Source organism: Cannabis sativa, chromosome 6 (genome assembly GCF_029168945.1).
Source record: "Cannabis sativa cultivar Pink pepper isolate KNU-18-1 chromosome 6, ASM2916894v1, whole genome shotgun sequence".
Taxonomy (NCBI): domain Eukaryota; kingdom Viridiplantae; phylum Streptophyta; class Magnoliopsida; order Rosales; family Cannabaceae; genus Cannabis; species Cannabis sativa.
Window position 1 is genome coordinate 19,758,064 of NC_083606.1, and position 12,819 is coordinate 19,770,882.

A 12,819-nucleotide genomic window follows, 5' to 3' on the forward strand; every position below is an offset into this window, starting at 1 on the left:
AACCGGATGTAGATTTACGTGAATCGGTGCAACCAAATAAATCGAGTCCGAGTAGCCAACTACTTCTAGATTGTCGATTCGTTTGAACATCGGTTTGTAATCCTTAGTACCCCGAAGATACCTCATTACTTTCTTTGCGGCTTTCCGGTGGTCTATCCCCGGGTTACTCTGAAATCTTCCTAACATTCCGACAGAATAAGCAATGTCGGGTCTTGTGCACACCTGAGCATACATTAGGCTTCCAACAGCAGAAGCATAAGGAATGTTCTTCATTTGTTCTCTTTCAAAATCATTCTTTGGGCACTGGCTCAAATTTAATTTATCACCCTTCATAATTGGAGCAACGCTCGGTGAACAATCTTTCATATGAAATCTTTCTAAAACTCTGTTGATGTAGGCTTCTTGAGATAAACCTAAGATACCTCGGTATCTATCTCTATGAATCTTAATGCCTATGACATAGGATGCTTCACCCATGTCTTTCATCTCAAAGTTCTTTGAAAGAAATTGTTTCACTTCACGTAGCAACCCTTTATCATTGGATGCAAGAAGAATATCGTCCACATATAAAACAAGAAAACGATTTTACTCCCACTTTCCTTCGTATATGCATTGGTCCATGACATTCTCTTCAAATCCAAAGGAAGAGATGACATCATGAAATTTTAAATACCATTGGCGGGATGCTTGTTTTAATCCATAGATGGACTTCTTGAGCTTGCATACCAAATCCTGACCTTCACTAGAGGAGAATCCTTCTGGTTGTTTCATGTATACCTCCTCCTCTAGATCACCATTCAGAAAAGCAGTTTTTACATCCATCTGCTCCAGCTCTAAATCAAAATGAGCAACTAATGCCAAGATGACTCTCAGGGAATCTTTCTTTGATACAGGAGAAAAGTCTCTGTATAGTCAATTCCTTCCTCTTGAGTGAATCCTTTAGCAACAAGTCTCGCTTTGTACCTCTCAGTGTTGCCTAATGAGTCTTTCTTAGTTTTATAGACCCATTTACGGCCAATGGCTCTCGCCCCATTAGGCAACTTTACAAGTTCCCGTACTCGTTGCACCTCATAGAATTCATTTCATCATCCATAGCATTGTACCACAATTTTGATTCTCTACTGTTCATAGCTTGTAAAAACGTTTCTGGATCATTTCCAATTCCAATATCAGATTCTAATAAATACACAACATAGTCTTTATAAATCCTTGGTTTGATAGGTCTAGTAGATCTTCTTAAGACTTCACCAACGAGCTCTTGGGGAGCAAGGCGAGCGGGTTCAGCAGGTTGTTCAACAGTTGCAGGCAACTCTTGAACATTTTGATCTACTGGATTATCATTACCAACTTGTGGATCTTCAGTGATTGGTAATGGTTGTTCAACATTCGTTTGAACGACAGGAGTGTTAACCATTATCAATCTTGCTTTTGAAGTGGAAGGTTCTGAAGGATCTTTCTCAGGACCTAAGTCCTTTGATTGATCACTCCCACTGATCAAGGCATTCTCAAGAAATTTTGCATTCCTTGATTCCACAATTCTTGTGCTATGAGATGGACAATAAAACTTGTAACCTTTAGACTTTTCAGCGTACCCTATAAAGAATCCGCTTATGGTCCTTGGGTCCAATTTCTTCTCTTGTGGATTATATATTCGACTTCGTATGGACATCCCCAAATGCGTACATGATTCAAACTTGGTTTCCAACCTTTCCATAATTCAAAAGGAGTTTTTGAGACTGCCTTTGTTGGAACTCGGTTTAATATGTACACGGATGTCTTTAATGCTTCAGTCCACAAGGATTTAGGAAGGTTAGAGTTGCTACTAAGCATACTCCGCACCATGTCCATTAATGTTCGGTTTCTTCTTTCGCAACACCATTTTGCTCGGTGTACGGCAAGGTGTAATGGGCAACAATCCCATTTTCTTCAAGAAACTTCGCAAATGCACCAGTGCTTGTCCATCTTCTCGTGTATCTACCATAATACTCACCTCCTCTATCCGATCTCACTATCTTAATTTGCTTGTTGCATTGTTTCTCTACTTCACTTTAAATATCTTAAAGACATCTAATGCTTCACTTTTATTATGAAGTAAGTAGATATACATGTAGCGTGAGTAATCATCTATGAATGAGATGAAGTATTTCGACCATGTGACTCCATATCCGGACTACATATATCGGTATGTATGATTTCTAATATTTCGTAACTCCTATGGACACCGGTTTTGACGGACTTGGAGGTTTGCTTTCCCTTAATGCAATCCACACAAGTATCAAAGTCGATAAAATCTAAGGTATTGAGTACCCCATCTTTTACCAACCTTTTAATTCTATCAATGGAGATATGTCCCAATCTCCGTGCCACAATGTACAGAATCCTCTTTCATAACACATCTTTTAGTGCCGGCGTGAACATGCATAACATTATTAGTGGTATTATTTTGTAAATTAAGGCGGTAAAGACCATCGGTACAAAATACCATTTCCAACACATTCGGATTTATAATATAAATTAAAATATTTGTCTCGAAAATGTAAAGGAAAAACCAAAGGGTATAAGTCTTGAAATCGAAATCAAGTTTCTAGAGAAACTTGGTACATAAAAGGTCTTTTCTAACTTTAAAATAAAACCATTACTTAAAACTAAATTGCATGTTCCAATAGCTTCCACATGTGAGCCCATCTTGTTTCCGGCATAAGATGCTTTGCTCACTTGCCACCGGCTTCCTTAGATTTTGAATATCCTGCAAGGAATTTGTTATGTGAATTGTTGAACCTAATCAATCCACCATGTGTTAAGATTAACATTAGCCATATTAGATTCATAACATACTAAGGAAATTGGATTACGTTTGTCATCCATCCATTTCTTGAACCGGCCGCACTCCCTTTTAGCATGTCCCTTTTGTTTACAAAAGAAACATTTGATGGAATCTTTCTTTATGGCAGCCTTGGGAGCCATGGGCTTTTTCCCTTTGTTCTTTTTGAATGGCTTGCGTTTCTTAGGTTGAGTGGTCGGTGAACACTTTCTCCTTGCTCCTGTAGGAGCCTGGCTTCCTCTTGAACACACATGGTCATCAATTCATTGATAGTCCATTTTTCTTTATGTGTGTTGTAGGAAATTTTGAAAGGCCCATACTGTGGAGGAAGATTGTGAAGGATGTAATGAACCGGGAAGGTATCGTGAATGATAACGTCGAGTTTCTTCAAATGAGCAAGTGATGTCCCTCATTTTAGAAATATGTTCTCGAACTCCTTTAACACCGTGAGTTTTGTGGACGAGAACTCTTGGATGAGGTTGATGAATAAAGATTTATCTGAAGTGTCAAACTGCTCATCCATAACTTTGATAAAGTCTTTCACCTTCTCAGGTGGCTCCACCGATCCACGCATTCCCATAGGAATTCGGACATAATGAACATGATGCGGAGACGATTAGATTGCTCCCACTTTTCACGCAAAGGCAATCTCGGCCAGCAGTGCTAGTATCAGTGATAGCAACTGGTTCATCTTTCCTTATTGCATAATCCATGTCAGTGCAAGCTAGGTGGAGAAGAACTCGTTCCTTCCAGATTTTGAAGTTGTCACTCCTAAGCTCAGGGATTTCACTAGTGATTTCAAAGATATTTAGAGGTGGATGAAATAGGCTGCAAGAATAGGATTACAAAAAATTTAGATGTTAAAAGAATTGAGGCTTTAAGGAATTCATGTTGTACCAATGTAGAAACATGATGAAGATGAAAATTTTATTAAATCTAAAATTGCCTGTGGGCTAAATTTTAAATCTAATAAAATTGTATGAACTTTATGATAGATTTAATGAAGTATTTAATTTAGAAATAATGGAGGAATGAAATCTATCTTTAATTAAAATTTGTGATAACACTATTAATTCAAATCCTCATAACTCCCTGTGGGGTAAATTAAGAGAATTTAACTTAATATATTATCCTAATTAATTATAAAAATATAATAAAATCCCCGTGGGGTAAAATTATTATATCCAAATAATTAATTACAAGTTTTGTCCATTAAGGTGAATTTTAATTAATATATAATTTTATATAATTAAAGATCGTGGCTACTCCCTAATTATAAAAAATTATATTTTCACTTTAGACATTAGGTATTGGGCTCTACCTAAAAGTAATTTCGTTATTAACATAATAGACAATCACCGAGATTAGTGCTCTAGTGTGGTCGTCCGAAGATCATTAAAAACCGTTCTAGATATGAGCATTTGTCCCGTGTTCATGTTTTCTTATGTCAAACCACAAAACTACTTACGTTTTATTCATATTTTATTCATTTTATAAAGTTTTATGAATATTTTATGAATAATTTTATGAAGTTTTATGAAACTTAATTGCTAAATAAAATATTCAACCTATCTTAATGTTTGAATATTTCTAAATATATCTAGCACTATAAAAGGAATTTATGAATAGCATTTAAATCATACATATCTAAAGTAATTGCATTAAACATAAATTTATCAAATAATTACAAAATAATACAATTAATGTATGATAATTAATTAAATGCAAATTCCTTAATATGAAATTAATGGCAGATTTTTCAAAATTAATTTAGACAATAAATTGCATAAATTTGGTAATATATAATTAAATGCACAAATTAGCACAATTTTTACATGCCTAAATAAATCATGTAATAAATTACCAAATTTAAACAAATTTCCATTTTCAATTTATACTATATATATGTATTAAACAAAAATGGAAAATTAACTAAATGCAATTTATTGACTAAATTAACACTGAAATGGGAAAATAATTAATATTCCAAATAAATAAAAATTTATAAAAAAAAAATTCGGAATTTTTCATTTTTTTTTTTTTTGAAAAAACCACACTGCCAAACGACATGTCGTTTTTGCAAAAAGGAAAACGACACGTCGTTTTTCCAAAATTTGAAGGGCGAAAATGAAGGCAAACGACACGTCGTTTTTCACACTGTGAAAAACGACATGTCGTTTTTTCAAACGACATCTGAAAATGAAGCCTTTCAAACGACACGTCGTTTTTGAAAAACGACACGTCGTTTTTTGGAAAACGACACGTCGTTTTTGGGCAAACGACACGTCGTTTTTTGACAAACGACACGTCGTTTTTGACAAACGACACGTCGTTTTTTGACAAACGACACGTCGTTTTTTGACAAACGACACGTCGTTTGTGTCGTCTTCTCCACCAAACCGGCCGAATTTGACCCGTTTTTCTGCACGCGGGTCCGTCGAACCCGACCCAAACCCGATCGGAAATTGCGTTTCCGACGACCAAATTGCGTGTTTTCAAATCTAAAATGTTCTAAATCAAATAATAAAGAGATCCACATAGATTTTATGCACGAAAACACGAAAAAATATATACTTTAATATCACGAAACTAATCGGGTCCGAAAAAGTTTTAACTGAAAATTTTTTCCATCTTTAAGTTTTTCAATGAATTTTCAATGCTTAGATCGATCTATAATACTATACGAATATAGTAATGTATATAGAATTCGAAATAAACACCGAAAAATGAAAAAAGGAAAAAACAAAAACATGGACCGATCGTGATTATATATACGCATGTATATATATATATGCATGTATATATCACATAATAAAAAAAAATATTATGATTATTATTATGTGACAAAACATATATATAATATACAATATATATATAAACATATATACATATAAAATATACATATATATACACGTACGAATGTATGAGTATATAATATATATGTATATATGAACAATAAAATATATATATATATGTATATACTGATTAAAAAGTATATATAATATAAATGGTATGAATATAAATATATATATACAGAACCGAAAACAAATATGTATATATATGAACAGTATATGTATGTATATATATATATATATGAAACTCAAATAAAATCAAGGCAGAGATAAATCCGCTCTGATACCAACTGTTAGACTATATATATAGTGTATGTAATATAGCATATATAATGATATGAAATGCGGAAAATAAACTGTAATCATATCTATAATATATGCAATGAAAGGATCGATGTACCTCCAGCCATTGATCTTTGAGCTTCAATCCCTGCGATAGCTTCAGTATTGGAGTTCGGGCTTCCTCGCTCTCTCAACTCTCTTTAGATGGAATTTTCTGAATGAATTCAGAATGAGTGAGGAGCTCGGGGACCGAGACCCTATATTTATAGGTGAGATACTCCATCAGTATCTGTGCCACATTAATTGTCAGAATATTTTGACAATTAATTCAGGAAATCAAATCAGGTAATGAATATAGAAATCTGACCATATATAAAATATTACATAATTGATTTTGTCCAGATTTAATGAATATAAAATATTCATTTATCAGAAAATCAATTATTTATTTATTTCCTTAAATAGAAAATCATTTCCTTAATTAGAAAATAATTTCCATAATAAAAATATTCTAATATGTTAATGGAGAGAAATAGAGAGAACTTGATAAAGAAGAGAGTGGAAAAAAAAAAAAACAAAGATAATAACCTATGAATTTTGAAACCAAAAAAAAAACCACAAAGAAGATGATGAACAAAGAAAATAATGAGAAGTAATAGATGTAGTGTACATAATGAGTACTTCATCATCAAATTAAATTAAAAGAAAAAGAAAAGAAATAATGTCACAAATGTGACAACACAAGTCAAATCAGACCTTTTTTAAAACTTAAAATACAATAAAAAAACACAAACATATTGAGCTGCCACGTGTGGTAAAAATAGAACAAAATTTCTTTTACTACAAAAACAGTATATCATTATTAAAATGGAACAGTAAAAATGTAATAATTACCGGGTAACAGTAAAATTGAAATAAAATTAGAAAAGATAGTATGGGGTATAAATTTTCCAAAGAAAAAAAACCTAAAAGACATTAAGGAAAAAAATATATATTGGGCTCTTTCTTTTTTAAGGCCCTGTGTAATAGTCTAACTTGCACACCATAAAAACTGACCCGAGCAGTATTTGAAGATTCAATACACACTATTACAAAATACCTCTTTTAAAATACTTTTTAAGAACATACATTTAAATATATGTCCTTAAAATGGCTCTTGAAGTTTTAAGAACTAACATTAATTGTGTATTATAACCTCACAAAAATAATTCAAATACAAAAAAAGAAAAACAAAATAAAATAAAATAAAACAAAACTATAAAGTAAATATGTAAAGGATTGAACTAATATCACTTAACAAGAATTGGGAGAATTTACCAAATGTGCTAAATGTGACTATATAACAGAATTCTTAGTTTATGAGAAATCATTGGGTGACTTTTTCTTAAAGTTTTTTATTCTAAAATAATATATATGATGTTATATATCCACATTCAAAAATCGACTATGGAAGCTTAAAATCCCAAAAATACAATTGACTCTTCTCCCTCTTTCAAATCAGACGACATCAAATCTGGCGCATTCGAATTCAAGAGGTATTTGCCTTTGGTTTTATCAAAATGTGGTGTATACAAATGTACTGTTATGTATTTTTTAACCGATTTGAAGTTACATTCGATTGGGTTTATTGTGATTTCAAGCTTCCCATTCTGATCTGTGAAATGCTCCTTTGATCTCTGCTACTTCGTTGCGTCACTCTTATTCGCCAATAATGGTGATCTATGGCGCAGTAACTCCTGCCCAGGTTTCTTCTTCTTTTTTCATTAAGAGGTCATTCGATCATCTTATACATATAATTTTGTGAATTTACGATGCTTGTCTAAATTCTTTCTCTCTCAATTTTGTTTGAGAAATTTGGTTTATTCTTGATTTTATTTGAAGACGGATTTGATTAAGTGGCTCTCTCGGCCATCATCGATATCGAAAAAGCTCTTATTCTACTCTTATGTCATTGTCTATTGCAGCGAGGGTTTTGTGAATGAAAAATATTAATGCGGAAATGAAATGGAAGTATTCATTAATTGAATTGAGAAGATACAGATGGGAAGTATATATACACAGTAATAAACCGACATAAGCCACGAAAGTAGCAACAGTAATAACTAAATAAACTGACTAAGCCTAACAAATTAACTAAGCCTAACCGACTATACAAACAGTGAAAATAATAAGAGAGTTAATACCCCCCCCCCCTCAAGATGGATTGTACACATCGTGGACAGACATTTTGCTAATGTGATTGTATAAGATGGTTGAAGCAAGAGGCTTAGTAAAGGCATCTGCTAATTGTAATGTGCTGTTGATAGGACTTAGGCAAATTTCGGAACGGTTGATCTTGTCACGGATGAAGTGACAATCGAGCTCAATATGTTTCGTTCGTTCGTGAAAAATTGGGTTGTTGGCGATGTGTATAGCCGATTGGTTATCGCAGAAGATGAACGCAGGTTGTGTCTGAGGAATTTGAAAGTCTTGAAGTAAGTATTGCAGCCAAGTAATCTCGCTGCCAGTGGCAGCCAATGCACGATACTCTGCTTCAGCAGAGCTTCTAGAGATGGTCGGTTGTTTCTTAGTCCTCCAAGAGATTAAACAGTCCCCAAGAAAGATACAAAAACCAGTAGTAGAACGCCGTGTAGTGGGACAAGATGCCCAATCGGAATCAGAAAATCCTCGAAGTTGTAGGGAGGATGTGGCTGAATATAATAATCCTTGACCGGGGCTGCCTTTGATGTATCTAAGCAAGTGATGTGCTGCTTGTAAGTGGGGTGTACGTGGTGAAGACATGAACTGGCTCAAAAGATTGACGGCAAAGGTTATGTCAGGCCGAGATAGAGTTAAGTAAAGAAGTTTGCCAACAATCTGACGATAGGAGGATGGATCAGTAAGGGCCTCGCCTTGTTGATCGTCTAACTTGAGCCGAGGGTCCATGGGTGTTTTAGTTGGCTTACTGCCTGAGTATCCAGTTTCTTCAAGAAGCTGCATAGTGTATTTTCTTTGGGAGAGAACCAATCCTTCAGGAGCCCGAGCAATTTCAAAACCAAGGAAATACTTGAGGGTGCCAAGGATTTTGAGAGAGAACTTGTTATGGAGAGTGGATTGTAATTGATGCAGCAAGGAGAGATTGGGACCCGTGATGATAATATCGTCAACATATACTAAGAGAGCAATGAAGTTGTTTTCAAATCCTTTGGTGAACAAGGTGTAGTCAGCTTGAGATTGAGTGAAGCCTTCTTGGATTAAGGCGTCGAACAGTTTTCTATACCATTGTCTTGAAGACTGTTTGAGTCCATAAATGGACTTATTTAACTTGCAAACAATATCGGTTTGGCCAGAAAATTCAGGAGGTAAATCAAGGCCCTTAGGAAATTGCATATACACTTCCTCATGTAGATCTCCATTCAAGAAGGCGTTGTTGACGTCAAGTTGTAAAGTATGCCATTTTTTGATAGTAGAAATGGCAAGAAGCAACTTGAAAGTCACCATTTTAGCAACGGGAGAGAAGGTATCGAAGAAATCCAATCCTTCTTGTTGAGTGTAGCCTTGTGCAACAAGCCGGGCTTTATGTCTTTCAATAGATCCATCACTGTTGAGTTTAATCTTGTATACCCAACGACAGCCAATTGCTTTCTTGTTGGATGGAAGTTTCACATAGGTCCAGGTCTTATTCTTGAGCAAAGCAAGTAATTCATTGTTCATGGCTTGGTTCCAAACTTTGTATTGAGAGGCTTGATTATAGTTGGCTGGTTCATACAAAGCTGTGATGAGAGAAATAAAGGATTTGTGAGAATCAGACAATTTATCATATGAAATAAATTTTGAAAAACAGTGAGGAGTTGAAGAATTGTCTTGAAGAATCGAGTGGCATTCATAGTCACGTAAATATGTAGGTGGTCTAGGAATCCTGCTGGTGCGTCTGAGAACATGATCATTTTCATTTGAAGTGGATCTATTTGTGTTGTCTGTAGCAGCATTGTCTGCAGTGTTAGTATTGTCTGCTGGTGTGTTATTTTGTACAGCAGTGTTGTCTTGGAAAAGAGACTCATTTTGTATGTTCGTGTCCTGTTCAGTAACATCAATCTGAGGAGTAATGTTAGTGTAAGGAATTTTGTTCATATCAGTAGGTAAATCATGAACATAAGTTTCAGATATGTGTTGAGAGGGTAAAACCAATTTGGAAAATGGGTCTGTAGCATCATAAGTGGTGTTGAGACGATGGAAAGGGTATATCCTTTCATGGAAAATGACATTCCTGGAAACAAAAAACTCTTTGTTATTTAAGTCATATAATTTGTATCCTTTGATACCTTGGGGATATCCCATGAAAACACATGTTCGAGCACGAGGAGAGAATTTATTTCTATGTGCTGTGAGAGTACTGGCAAATGCCAGGCAGCCGAAGTTCCTTAAATTCTCATATTTTGGTATTTTATCATACATCAATTCATAGGGACACTTGTTGTTGAGATTAGGTGTAGGAGTTCGATTAATGAGATACGCAGCGGTCATTATGCAGTCACTCCAGAATTGAATGGGAAGCTTAGCCTGAAAATAGAGAGCTCTAGCAACATTTAAAAGATGTTGGTGTTTCCGTTCAGCTATAGCATTTTGTTCAGGAGTTTCAACACAAGTAAATTCATGTATAATACCAAATTTAGCAAATAAATCTTTAAAAACTAACTCAGGTGCATTATCGGATCGAAAGCATTTGATATTGCATTTAAATTGATTGTGCACATAAGATAAAAAATCAGGGATTATATGAGCAACATCAGATCTTTGTTTCATTAAAAAGGTCCAAGTAAACCTAGTTTTATCATCAACCAAAGTGAGAAAGTATTTGTGATTAGAATGTGAGGGAATATGGTAAGGCCCCCAAGTATCACAATGAATCATATCAAACTTACACTTAGCAAAACCAAAATGTTTTGGAAAGGGGAGTTTTTTTTGTTTTGCTAAAGGACAAACAAAACAAGGCATATCCTCATGAAAATTATCAAGTTTACAATTAAGATTGTTGCAAAGTAAAATCAAACGCTTATGAGAGGGATGTCCCATTCGAGAGTGCCACATCTCAGCTGCTATGGTAGAATTGCAGATGGCAGTAGCCGAATGGGTATTATCCAAAATATACAACCCATTATGTTCTTTACCTCTTCCAATCACAGTCTTGTGAGGTTTTTCCTGAATTACACAACTGTCAGTATTGAATTTAACTTCAATAGAATCATTGTTAGTTAAGCTACTTACTGACATAATGTTAAATTTAAAATTTGGAGCATATAAGACATTTTCAAATATCAGATCTTTGGAAACATAGACAGTACCACTTTTGTTAACATGGAGAGTTTCATTATTTGGCAAAATGAGTTTGGTGATGGCAGCATTACTAATACTTTGAAAAAGTTGTAAGTTGTTACAAATGTGCCTAGTGGCACCCGAGTCTATGATCCAAGAGTTATTAAACAATTTAGATGAAGAGTATGTTAAAACCATACCAGAGTTTTCGGCTGAAGTGCTAGGATCAGTCAAAGGAATGTTACCATGTTGACCAGCAAGAATGTTAAGCAATTGTTGATATTGAGTAGCACTTAGTTGTGGCAGAATGGTGTGAGAATCTTCATTCTTGGTACTGTTTTCACTAGCAGTTTGAACCTGATTGGTAACAGCATCTTTGGACTTATTTGTCTTGTTATATCCTGGAGGATATCCATGGATCTTGTAACATCTTTCTATGGTGTGTCCATGGATGTTACAGTGAGTGCAAAAGGGTCTTCCCTTCTTGGAATTAGGAGGTTTTTGACCTTGATTATCAGGCTTATTTTTGTCTCCTTGGAACGCAAAGGCATGGCTGGTATTAGGATCATTTTCAGTGGTAAGATTACCCTTTTGATTTTCTTCTTGAGTAACAAGATGAAAGACCCGATTCACTTCTGGGAGAGGATCCATCAAGAGAATGCTTCCTCGAACTTGAGAAAATTTGTCCGATAAACCCATCAAGAAAGACATGATATACTCCATGTGATGATGTTCTTGGAGTTTTTTAATTCCTCCACAGGTGCATCCATTGCACGTGCAATTCGGTCAGTAATTTGCCAATTCCTCCCAGATAGTTTTTAATTTGGTAAAATACATACCAATGGTGAGAGAGTCTTGTTTGAGGTTCATCAAACTCTTCCTCAGATTATAGATGTGTGGTCCGTTTCTTTGATGGAAACGAACCTTAAGATCAGTCCAGATATTGGCGGCCGACTCATCATACAGTATACTGGATGAGATTTCCTTAGACACCGAGTTTAAGATCCAGGATATAACAATATTGTTATTCCTGATCCAGGCATTGTACAGAACATAATCGGCAGGAGGAGGTTTGGGAATTGAACCATCAAGAAAACCCAATTTATTTTTGACAGAAATTGAGAGTTGCATGGCTCTACTCCAAGAAACATAATTGTCTTGCCCAGTGAGAAGCTGAGATACAAGAACATTACCTGGGTTGTCACCGTGATGGAGGTAGTACGGGTTGGTCGGATCTTCGAGTGGACTTTTTGGATTGATGAATTGGAGATCTTGATTTCCATGTCCGATTGAAGCTGACGGACTGCGTGTGGTTCTTGGGGTTTGATCTTCACCTTCCATCTGAGTTTCAGCTAGATTTTCGCCTGACATCGCCATGGATTAAGAACAGGGAGAAGAAGACACGATGAACAGAGTACCGGAGAAGAGAAAGAAATCGCGATACGTTCATCGGAGAAGGGAGCTAGGATCGTTCAGGGAAAGTCTCTCTTTCTCGCTCTGATACCATAATGCGGAAATGAAATGGAAGTATTCATTAATTGAATTGAGAAGATACAGATGGGAAGTATATAT